The following is a 12,204-nucleotide window of genomic DNA, read 5'->3' as shown; positions in this document are numbered from 1 at the left end:
TATGCCTGAGTATGGTTCCCCTGCAAAACATTTGCGTTAGTGCGACTCAGGTGAGTCCCCTGTTTGTATGAAGCATTTGGACCATATGAAGCCTTTGGTCTGAGGTTTGTCTTCTTCAAGTGAGGTGTCATGAAGACATTCACAGGAAGATTTTCCAGACACTTTTTCAGAACCCAGATCTTCTTCATAGGTGGTCCATTCCTGCAGTTAGTACCAATGTACCTGGCAAACACTTCACCATTCTGATTCTTAAACAGTTTATAGTTCGCATCAAAGGATTCATCAATGATAATGGGGTTAGCACAAGTGAAGCCAGATAAATTGGATGGATCTGCTGAAAGTTCCTTTGCAGCAACCCATGTGGTTTTGGGGTACTGCTCAGGTTTCCAGTAAGAGCCATCTGCATTTATTTTCCTCACGAACCCAACACCCTCTTTCCTAGGGTTTCGGTTCAGAATCTGCTTCTTGAGGACATCACATAATGTCTGATGTCCTTTAAGACTTTGTACATCCCTGTTTCAAGCAATGTCTTCAACCTAGCATTCTCATCAGCAATAGCAGTGGTATCCTCAGCAGAGGGGTTAGTTACCACGTCAACAGTTGAAGATATTGAAACGGTAGTAGCAGTGGAACATTCAGCAACAGAAGCAGCATTATCACGCTCAATGCATTTAAGACATGGTGGTTCAAATCCTTCCTGAGCGGGACTGATCTGTTCAGTGCGAAGTGACTCGTTTTCCTTTTGAAGATCTTCATGAGCCACCCTCAATTTCTCAAGTTCTTGCTTCCTTTGAAGATAATCATAGGAAAGCTTTTCATGAGTTGTTGAGAGAGTATCATAACGATCTTCAAGTTCCTGATACTTAACGTGAATGTTTTTTATGTCTTCAATTAAGGATTCAGATCGAGTCATTTCAGCACCCAACAGATCATCGCTTCTGTCTAACAATTTTTGAATATGTTCCATAGCTTTCTGTTGTTCAGTTGCAATTTTAGCAAGTGTTTTGTAGCTAGGTTTTGAATCACATTCAGAGTCATCGTCACTTGATGTTTCATAGCGAGTAGTGCGTGTGTTTACCTTGGCACCGCGTGCCATGAAGCAGTAGGTAGGAGTGGAGTCGTTCTTGTCATTTGCGTCGGTGTCGGTGATGCAGTCATTGTCTTCAGTATTGAAGATGGACTTGGCGACGTATGCTGTAGCCAGACTCGCAATGCCAGAATCAGACTCCTCCTCAGACTCCACCTCTGCCTCCTCAGATGCGGACTCCTCCTCTGAATCCATCTCCTTTCCAACAAACGCATGTGCCTTGCCAGATGAGCTCTTCTTGTGTGATGAAGACTTTGATGAAGTTTTGGAAGAAGACTTTGAGTATTTCTTCTTCTTCTTGTCGTCAGAGTCATATTCCTTGCTCTTCTTCTTCCTTCTGTTCTCATTTTCCCACTGTGGACACTCAGAGATGAAGTGTCCAGTTTTCTTGCACTTGTGACATGTTTTCTTCTTGTAGTCATGAGCAGAAGCTTCATCATTCCTTGAGCTTGACCGTGAGGATTTCCTAAAGCCTTTCTTCTTAGTGAATTTTTGGAACTTCTTCACTAGCATTGCAAGTTCTCTTCCAATGTCTTCAGGATCATCAGAACTGCAGTCAGATTCTTCTTCAGATGAGGAGACAGCTTTTGCCTTCAAGGCACGAGTTCGCCCATAGTTTGGGCCGTAGATATCCCTTTTCTCAGAAAGCTGAAACTCATGTGTGTTGAGCCTCTCAAGTATGTCAGACGGATCGAGTGTCTTGAAATCAGGACGTTCTTGAATCATCAGGGCCAGAATGTCAAACGAACTATCAAGTGATCTCAGCAGCGTCTTGACGATTTCATGTTTGGTGATCTCAGTAGCGCCGAGGGCTTGAAGCTCATTTGTGATGTCAGTGAGCCGATCAAAGGTGTGCTGGACATTCTCATTGTCATTTCGTTTGAAGCGGTTGAAGAGATTGCGAAGGACACTGATTCTTTGATCTCTCTGGGTTGATATGCCTTCATTAACTTTGGAGAGCCAATCCCAGAACAGTTTGGATGTCTTCAGGGCACTCACACGGCCATACTGCCCTTTGGTCAGATGACCACAGATGATATTCTTGGCAGTAGAGTCCAGTTGAACGAACTTCTTGACATCAGCAGCAGTGACACCTTCTCCAGCCTTGGGAACGCCGTTTTCGACGACATACCATAGGTCGACGTCAATGGCTTCAAGATGCATGCGCATCTTATTCTTCCAGTAGGGATATTCAGTTCCATCGAAGACGGGACAAGCAGCGGAGACTTTGATTATCCCTGCAGTCGACATAGCTAAAACTCCAGGTGGTTAAACCGAATCACACAGAATAAGGGAGCACCAAGCTCTGATACCAATTGAAAGTGCGTTATATCGACTAGAGAGGGGGGTGAATAGGCGATTTTTATGAAAGTCTTCAAAACGTGAGAGTTATGAAGACAAACAGTGAAGATTATGCCTATTACTATGCAGCGGAAGTTAGATTACACTAGGGCAGTCATGGTCATGTATTCAATAGAGTGAAAGCGCAATGACAAACAGCCTTAGTGTAATAAGGATCAGGTAGGAAGAAGTTATGAAGCCGAACAGATCATACATTCATGTTGTGAAGACAAGAGATAAAGCAAGCATGCAATGGCTTCACAATGAATAACTGTAAATGAAGGGAAGTGAAGATGAAACCAGTGACACGTTGAAGACAATGGTTTGTTGGACCAGTTCCAGTTGCTGTGACAACTGTACGTCTGGTTGGAGCGGCTAGGTATTTAAACCGAAGGACACACAGTCCCGGACACCCAGTCAAGGACACTTAGTCCAAGACACCCAGTCCTCACCGTTTTCTCCTTGAGCTAAGGTCACACAGACCTCGCCCAATCACTGTGGTAAGTCTTCAAGGTAGACTCCCAAACCTTCACAGACTTCGTTCACTGGCAATCCACAATTTCTCTTGGATGCTCGGAACGCGATGCCTAACCGTCTGGAGGATGCACAGTCCTCAAGTGTAATAAGTCTTCAAATCACACAGACACGAAGACTTAAGTGATGCCCAATTTACTCTGGCTCTGGGTGGTTAGGGCTTCTCTCCTCACTGGGAATTTTTCTTTCAAAGGCTTCGAGGTGGGTTGCTCTCAAACGACAAACGCCGTGCACTGAAATTTGAGCCGCCCCCCTTTAAGGTTGTGGGGGGGTGGACTATTTATAGCCACTTGGCAACCCGACCTGATCTGTCCGAAATGACCCTGGGTCACTAAGGAATTGACACGTGTACCAACGGTCGGATTTCGAACTCACACGGCAACTTTACTTGGGCTACAAGTAAAGCTGACTTGTCTGACTCTGGACAAGATTTTCTCTCATAGGCTTCGCTCGAAGACATAGGATTTGAATTAGGCATTACTTCAGTCATTCTGACTGGTTCTCTTCGACCCCACTTAACAGTACGGTGGTTCCTATGACACAACATGAATGAAATAAAACTACGAAGGATCTAGGTCTTCGAGTTCCAAAAGATTCATAGGGAGTCTTCTCATGTCATTGTCTTCAATATGAATATCTTCATAAACCACCATTGTCTTCAATGTCTTCGTACATTTTTAGGGGTCATCTCTGGTAGTGAAACCGAATCAATGAGGGACTTCTACCTGTGTTTTCCTGCAATTCTCACAAACACATTAGTCCCTCAACTAGGTTTGTCGTCAATACTCCAAAACCAACTAGGGGTGGCACTAGATGCACTTACAGATAGCGCGGAGCCGCCTCGATCCCCACGCCACCTTTTTCGCCACGTATCGAGCGCGTGATCGCCACGGGATTTGGCAGGGCCGTCCGGGCCTACCAGTCAGCCACTCGGAAGCAGCCTCATATAAGGTGTTGGGCCGGGGCTCTGTTCCGCACGCCACCATTCTCTCTTTGTTTTCTCCCGATTTCTCCGCCACCCTTGCTCCCGTCTCATCGCCGGATCTCCGCTCGAGCTCGAACTGCCACCATGGGGAAGGACAAGAGGGCGGCGCTGGAACGCGCGAAGAAGGCAACCGCGAAGGCGAAGGGCAAGCGGACCAACCGGGGCGGATCCTCGTCGAGGTCCGGCCTGCCGGCGGGCTGGATCCAGGGCGACTGGATCCGCTCGGCAATCACGCAGGACGACCTCGACGACCTGGTGGAAGGGGGATTTATCCCCCACAAGTCGGCTCGACTCCCAGAAGATGAAACTGAGCCGCAGCCCAGAGAGGGTGAGTGCGCCCTCTTAGCAACTCACATAGATCGTGGGTTCTCGCTACCTCCCCACCCTTTCTTCCGGGGTTTTTTGAACTTCTTTGGGGCTGGGCTCCACCATTTTACTCTGAATACCATAGTCTATCTGGCCGCTTTCGTGTCTATGTGCGAAAACTTCTTGGGCTGTCGACCGCACTGGGGGCTCTTCAAACATATCTTCACTTGCCGTTCCCAGTCGGTCAACAAGACCAAGTCGAGTGACGAGAGGACTCGAGTGATCTAGATGTGCGGTGGTCTACGGATCCAGATGAGGAGCAAAAGTACTTTCCCAGCGATGATCCTTCCTGACTCGGTCCGGGGCTGGTAGTCGACCTGGTTTTATTGCAAGGATCAGCCGACCCCTGGCCAGTCGACTGGGCTTCCTCCTTTCTCCATGGCTCGAGTGGAGAAGCCTGCTCCCCTGAAGATAGTTCCAGAAGAGAAGGCGCATGTCAAGGAGCTGGTCGAACGGGTCGTCCAGCTCGTCCGCGACGGAGTGACCGGGATGGATCTGCTAGAGGTCTTTCTCGGTCGACGCATCCAACCCCTTCAGGCGCGCGATCATCCGATGTGGATGTATTCTGGGCTCGAAGATACCACTCGGATCCACCCGGAGGAGGTCAGTGAGGATACCTTGGAGAGCTGGTTGAGAGGAATCACTGGCAACAAAGACAACCCTCGGGGATCCAGGAGGGTGATTCCATTCGACAACTCGCGTCAGCCGGAGCAGGTATGTTTCTGTAAGTAACTTTCCGACTCTCCATGTGATGTCCCGTTTGCGGTCGACTGAATGTCTTTTGATTGTTATTTTTTCAGGCCCTCATTGAAATGTACTCGATGCCCAATGGAGAGCAAGGGCAAGACTTGGAAGGCGAGGCGAGCGGCGATGATAGTGGCGAGTGGACTTCTGATGGTGAAGAGGATGGAGAAAGCGAAGACTCAAGCGACAAAGAAGAAGTTGAGTCGCCTCCTCGCAGGGAGAGGCGATCCAAACTTGCCCAAGAACGACCGAGCGTCCGTGAAAAGGCGACTGCTCAAGCTGGTCAATCTTCGAAGCGTCCTCGGATCTCTTCACCAACCCCGACCGAGAAAGCGCCCAAGCACCCCAAAGTTGCGGAGCCGAAAATCCGGAAGGCGTCGCCGAAGATTAAGATTGACATCCCCGTCGCTTCTGCGTAAGTGTCTTCCTCTGTATACACTCGACGCTCAGCGCCGTTTGTTTTTCTTGTTTTAACCGGACAAACTTTGGAACTGCCAGCGCTGCCACTTCTAGGACCTCAGCTTACAGGGATGATGATGAGGTGATGGAGGATGCAGTCACGTCAAAACTGGGTATGACTCCTGCCATACTGTCTTTATTTTGGTCGATTCAACTGCAACGTGTACCATTGGGTGATGTGATTTTGACGATTGAACTTTGCATAGCTCCCAATGTTATTGACCTCCCTGATGATGATGAAGAGCCCGAGAGACCTTTGACGAGGAAAAATAGGCAGGCTCCTACAAGCGAGGCGCCACAGTCGACGCCAAGGACGGAACCAGTCGTTCAGGACACTGGCGATGCCAATCGGGGTTCTGTTACCTTCGCTGTGCCACTGTCGAGTGCCTTGCCCTCTTCATCGACTGCTCAGGCTCCCGTCAACCCACCTTCAGTTTTTGTGACCCATCATGTCCCGGAGGACGAAGCGAATGCTGCCAAGGAAGCCATACGTCAGGCGGGCATCATGGTGGAGAAGATGAGGATGGTGCGGGATGCCAGTCAGGCTGCCTACGACGCCAGCTCGGCCCTCCAAAGCAATGTTCAGGTTAATTGGTCGCTGCTTGTTTTGTTAGGATATGTTATCTGAAGACTCTTTTCCGAAAATCTTTGCATCTGTACACCCACTGGGTGCGTCGATTGAAATTTTTGAACTGGTGGGGGCACGCTGAGTGCACCCACTGGGTGTAGTCCCCGAGACTACGGTGGACTGCTGGCAGTCGACTGTAGTCGTATTTTTTTGAATGTATAACCAAACTGGTAGTTTGTCTCTTCCACTCAGTCTGGTTGAGTGGGATCAGAACCGGTGGGGGACGCAAAGTGCACCCACTGGGTGTAGTCCCCGAGACTACGGTGGACTGCTGGCAGTTGACTGTAGTCTGAGTTCTTCTTTCTCTCTTTCTACCTTTTTTTTACTTCCTGGACTCGACTTCGGCGGGCCGGTCGAGTGGGATCAGAACCGGTGGGGGCACGCAAAGTGCACCCACTGGGTGTAGTCCCCGAGACTATGGTGGACTGCGGGCAGTCGACCGTAGTCTTAGTATTTATTGCCTTTGTTGTTTTTCGCTGTAAAATAACTTCTCCTCTTTTATTGCAGAAATCTTGTGATCTGGGAGCTCGCTTTGCTGATTTGGAGAAATAGCAGATCCAACTGAACCTTGACTTGGAGCTGGCCAAGACAGAGCTGCAAAAGGCTAAGGATGGTGCCAATGGTAAGACGAGTTTGTCGACTGGTTTGCCTTGGGCTTGAGTACCCTTCTGCTCTTTCTGAATCAAGCACCATTTCTTTGCAGAAAAGCTGAGAGAAGATCTGGCAAAGAAGGACCAGGATCTGGCTACTACCCGAGAGGAAGCTGACGACGGAGTCGCTCTGGCCGAACAGAAGCTGGCTTCGGTCGGCCAATTGGAAGAAGAGAATACTAGGCTGAAGTCTGCTCTGAATGACTCCAACAAGGAGTGCTCGCGCTGGAAGAAGGCGAATCTCGTCCAGGGCGAGAAAATGGAAAGCATTGCTCGCAGGAGGGATGATCTGGAGAGCTATCTGAGAAGTCTTGCCAAGAAGTTGTTCATCAAGCTTGAAGGTGCACATTCTGTTCCGACTGATTTTTTTTGTGTCGACTTAGTGTACGAAAATTGACTTATCCTTGGATCGTGAATGCAGAGTTTTGCCAGAACTTTGAAGAGGAGACTGGGCGGATCGAACCAGGTTTGGATCCAATCAACTCTCCCGTGAAAGATGAAACTGCCATGAATCTGCTCCGACTGGAATCTCGCATCGATGGTGCCATGGACTACTTGGCTCGACTGAAGGTCGCCATGTCACGGATCGACCCGGCACTTTGGCCAGAGGCCACACTCCAAAACGATCTTGAGTCTCTGATGACTCGACTTAACGGAATCCCTGACCGAGTGCAGGAGTGGAAGAAGTCTTCTTCTCGGTGTGGCGCTGATGTGGCTCTATCTTTGGTTCGTGTCCACTGCAAGGAGGTGCGACAAGATAAGCTGGCCGCAATCAAGGTCGCCAACACCCAAAATCACGACTTCTGAACTTTTATGGAGACTTTCATTGCTGCCGCCACTTGGATTGCCGATGGCGTCGACCTGGATGAGTTCGTCGAGCCTGCCAGCCCTCCTCCTACGAAGTGAACAAATTTTTATGCCCCACCTTAAATTTTCCTCGGAATGCCGAGTGGTTTTTGTAACCATTAAACTCTTTCGGGCTGAATGCCTGAGCACTTTGACCTGTGGTCCGGACCCTTTAGGATTTATCTGAACTCGGTTTATCATTGAATATCTTTATGAATCCCCCGTCGAGTGGAAATAGTTCTTCTTTCGAGACAACTTTTTTGTACTTGTGGCGCGGCTCCGAAGGGGAAGGTAGCGGTCGACCTGCACCTCGTTACTGCAGAGCAGGATGGAGTGCACGTTGTATTTGTGGCAAAGCTCTCCAAGGAGGAGGTGGCCGTTGATCTGCAGCTTGTTACTGCAGAGCGGGATGTGTTTCGTACTTAGGCGAGTACCTGACCGCAGCTAAGTCTTCAAACGAGAAAACTTAGGCAAGTACCGGACTGCAGCTAAGCCCCCGAGTGGGAGGACTGCTCTCCACTCGGTAGGATTTTTCAAACTTAGGCGAGTGCCTGACTGCAGCTAAGTCCTCAAGCGAGAGAACTTAGGCGAGTACTGGACTCCAGCTAAGCCTCCGAGTGGGAGGGCTGCTCTCCACTCGGTAGGATTTTTTGTTTTTCAATCTTAAGCGAGTGCCTGACTGCAGCTGAGTCCTCAAGAGAGAGAACTTAGGCGAGTACTGGACTGCAGCTAAGCCCCCGAGTGGGAGGGATGCTCTCCACTCGGTAGGATTTTTTCAAACTTAGGCGAGTGCCTGACTGCAACTAAGTCCTCAAGAGAGAGAACTTAGGCGAGTACTGGACTGCAGCTAAGCCCCCGAGTGGGAGGGCTGCTCTCCACTCGGTAGGATTTTTCAAACTTAAGTGAGTGCCTGACTGTAGCTAAGTCCTCAAGCGAGAGAACTTAGGCGAGTACTAGACTGTAGCTAAGCCCCCGAGTGGGAGGGCTGCTCTCCACTCGGTAGGATTTTTTCAAACATAGGCGAGTGCCTGACTGCAGCTAAGTCCTCAAGTGAGAGAACTTAGGCGAGTACTGGACTGCAGCTGAGCCCCCGAGTGGGAGGACTGCTCTCCACTCGGTAGGATTTTTTCAAACTTAGGCGAGTGCCTGACTGCAGCAAAGTCCTCAAGCGAGAGAACTTAGGCGAGTACTGAACTACAACTAAGCCCCCGAGTGGGAGGGCTGCTCTCCACTCGGTAGGATTTTTTCAAACTTAGACGAGTGCCTGACTGCAGCTAAGTCCTCAAGCGAGAGAACTTAGGCGAGTACTAGACTGCACCAAAGCCCCCGAGTGGGAGGGCTGCTCTCCACTCGGTAGGATTTTTTCAAACTTAGGCAAGTGCCTGACTGCAGCTAAGTCCTCAAGCGAGAGAACTTAGGCGAGTACTGGACTGTAGCTAAGCCCCCGAGTGGGAGGACTGATCTCCACTCGGTAGGATTTTTTCAAACTTAGGCGAGTGCCTGACTGCAGCTAAGTCCTCAAGTGAGAGAACTTAGGCGAGTACTGGACTGCAGCTAAGCCCCCGAGTGGGAGGGCTGCTCTCCTCTCGGTAGGATTTTTTCAAACTTAGGCGAGTGCCTGACTACAGGTAAGTCCTCAAGCGAGAGAACTTAGGCAAGTACTGGACTGCAGCTAAGCCCCCGAGTGGGAGGGTTGCTCTCCACTCGGTAGGATTTTTTTTCAAACTTAGGCGAAACGGATTCGCAGCTAAGCCACCCACTGGGGGATTTCATTCGCAAACAAAAAATGATAACAATCACTGAGAAAATTATAACGCTATTGTCTTTGAAAAATAAACTACAGGAGTTTTTTCTTATTACATCTCATCCGAGTGAGAATTCAAGTATAAAAGGGGCAGAGTAGCTCCGCATTCCAGGCTCGCGGCTCATCAATCTGGCGATCGACATTGTAGAAGTGGTATGCTCCATTGCGAAGGACTCTGGTGACTATGAAGGGGCCTTCCCAAGTAGGGGCAACTTTGTGTGGTTTCTGCTGATCCACTCGGAGGACTAAGTCTCCTTCTTGGAAGGCTCGGCTCTTCATGTTTCTGGCATGGAATCGACGCAAGTCTTGCTGATAGATGGTCGATCGAATCAAGGCCATTTCTCTTTCTTCTTCTAGGAGGTCGACTGCGTCCTGCCGGGCTTGTTCTGCTCCATCTTCAGAGTAGAGCTCGACTCGGGGAGCGTTGTGAAGCAGGTCACTCGGTAAGACTGCCTCGGCTCCGTAGACCAGAAAGAATGGGGTTCTTCTAGTCGATCGACTCGGGGTTGTTCTTAATCCCCAAAGGACTGATGGAAGCTCATCGACCCATGCACCTGCTGCGTGCTTGAGATCGCGCATCAATCGAGGTTTCAGTCCTTTGAGAATCAGGTTGTTCGCCCTTTCTACTTGCCCATTCGACTGGGGGTGAGCGACCGAAGCATAGTCGACTCGAGTGCCCTGAGAGGCACAAAAGGCCTTGAATTTGTCGGAATCAAAGTTTGACCCGTTGTCGGGGATGATGCTGTGTGGAACTCCATATCTGAATATCAACTCTCTGATGAAACTGATAGCGGTGCAAGCATCAAGATTCTTGATAGGCTTGGCTTCAATCCATTTGGTGAACTTGTCGACTGCTACCAGCACATGAGTGAAGCCGCTCCTGCCTGTTCTCAGTGGTCCAACCATGTCCATCCCCCAAACAGCAAAGGGCCAGACGAGTGGAATGGTTTTCAGGGATGACACGGGCTTGTGCGGCATATTGGAGTAATACTGACATCCTTCACATTTGTCGACTATCTCTTTTGCCATCTCATTCGCTCTTGGCCAGTAGAACCCCGCTCGGTATGCTTTAGCCACAATGGTCCGAGAGGACGCATGATGACCACAGGTCCCCGAGTGGATATCGTTAAGGATCATCTGACCTTCTTCTGGTGTAATACACTTCTGGCCGACCCCCGTCGCGCTTTCTCTATATAATTGTCCCTTTATGACTATAAAGGCCTTGGATCGACGGACGATCTGTCGAACCTCTTCTTCGTCTTCTGGGAGTTCTTTCCTTAGGATGTACGCGATGTACGGTTCTGTCCAGACGGGAGTGATAACCAAGACTTGCATGATCAGGTCGACCACAGTTGGAACTTCAACTTCAGTCGGATCCGTGGTGCTTTTTGGCTGCGGGGCCTCTTTAGTGAAGGGATCCTCCTGGACTGATGGTGTGTGGATGTGTTCCAAAAACACATTGCTGGGAATGGCTTCTCTTTTGGAACCTATTTTTGCCAGATCATCAGCTGCTTGATTTTTCAGTCGGGGTATGTGATGAAGCTCTAACCCCTCGAATTTGTTCTCCAGCTTTCTCACTGCATTGCAATAACCAGTCATGGCTAGACTTCTGACGTCCCATTCCTTCATCACTTGATTAACCACCAAATCTGAGTCGCCATAGACCATGAGGCGACGGACACCGAGTGAAATGGCCATGCGCAACCCATATAAAAGTGCTTCATATTCTTCCTCGTTGTTAGAGGAATCAAAGTGGATTTGAAGAACATATCTGAGTTTATCTCCTCTTGGGGAGACCAACACCACTCCAGTGCCGGAACCATTTAGCATCTTGGAACCGTCGAAGAACATGGTCCAATGCTCCGAGTGAACCTGAGTCGGTAGTTGCTGTTCAATCCACTCGGCAACGAAATCCGCGATTTCCTGGGACTTGATAGATTTCTTTGCCTCAAACTTGATATCTAGAGTAAGGAGTTCAATCGCCCATTTTGCCACTCGACCAGTTGCGTCCCTGTTATGCAAGATCTCTGACAACGGAGCGAACATATTCACCTCTCGGTTAATAACTTTCAGTCGACTTTTGCTTTCAACATCGGCAAAAATCATCAGAGTGGAATTGACCTGAGGGTATCGGTCGTCACTGTCTTCTTTGTCCTCGACCTTATCTGACTCCTTTTCATTACCTTTGGGCTGCTTGCCCTGGAACTGCTGGATCAAGAGTCGACAGTGTCGAGTGGTATGTTTCGGGTAAATGAAATTACCCTCTTCATCTTTCTTTGTGTGGACAAGACATGGTAAGTCCAACACATCATTTCCGTCCTGGTATTTAACCTTTTTGGGGTTCCAAGGTCCTTTAGGTTTCCCTTTAAACTTTCCTTGGGTTAAAGCCAAGGCTTCCCCGGGAGCCGCTGGCTCGGCTTTCCGCTTCTGTTTCCGATTGGAATTTCCTCCGGTTTCTTGGGCGACTGACTTGAGCTTGCCACTCCTGAGTCGATCCTCATCTTCACCATTAGCGTACTTGGTGGCAATCTCCATCATCTGATTCAGGGACATATCTCCGATTCGACCGAATTTCAAATTCAGTTCTCTGTACTTGACGCCTTCCTTGAAGGCACAAACTGCTTGGTGGTCAGGCACATTCTCCACCGAGTGATGTAACATGATCCACCTCTGGATGTAATCCCTCAAAGTTTCATTCGACTTCTGCACGCAAGACCGCAATTCCGTCAGCCCTGCTGGTCGCTTGCATGTGCCTTCAAA

The sequence above is a fragment of the Triticum urartu genome, chromosome 3A, assembly GCF_056163025.1.
Source record: "Triticum urartu cultivar PI428250 chromosome 3A, HENAU_Tu73, whole genome shotgun sequence".
Lineage (NCBI taxonomy): Eukaryota > Viridiplantae > Streptophyta > Magnoliopsida > Poales > Poaceae > Triticum > Triticum urartu.
This window is presented reverse-complemented; position numbering follows the sequence as displayed.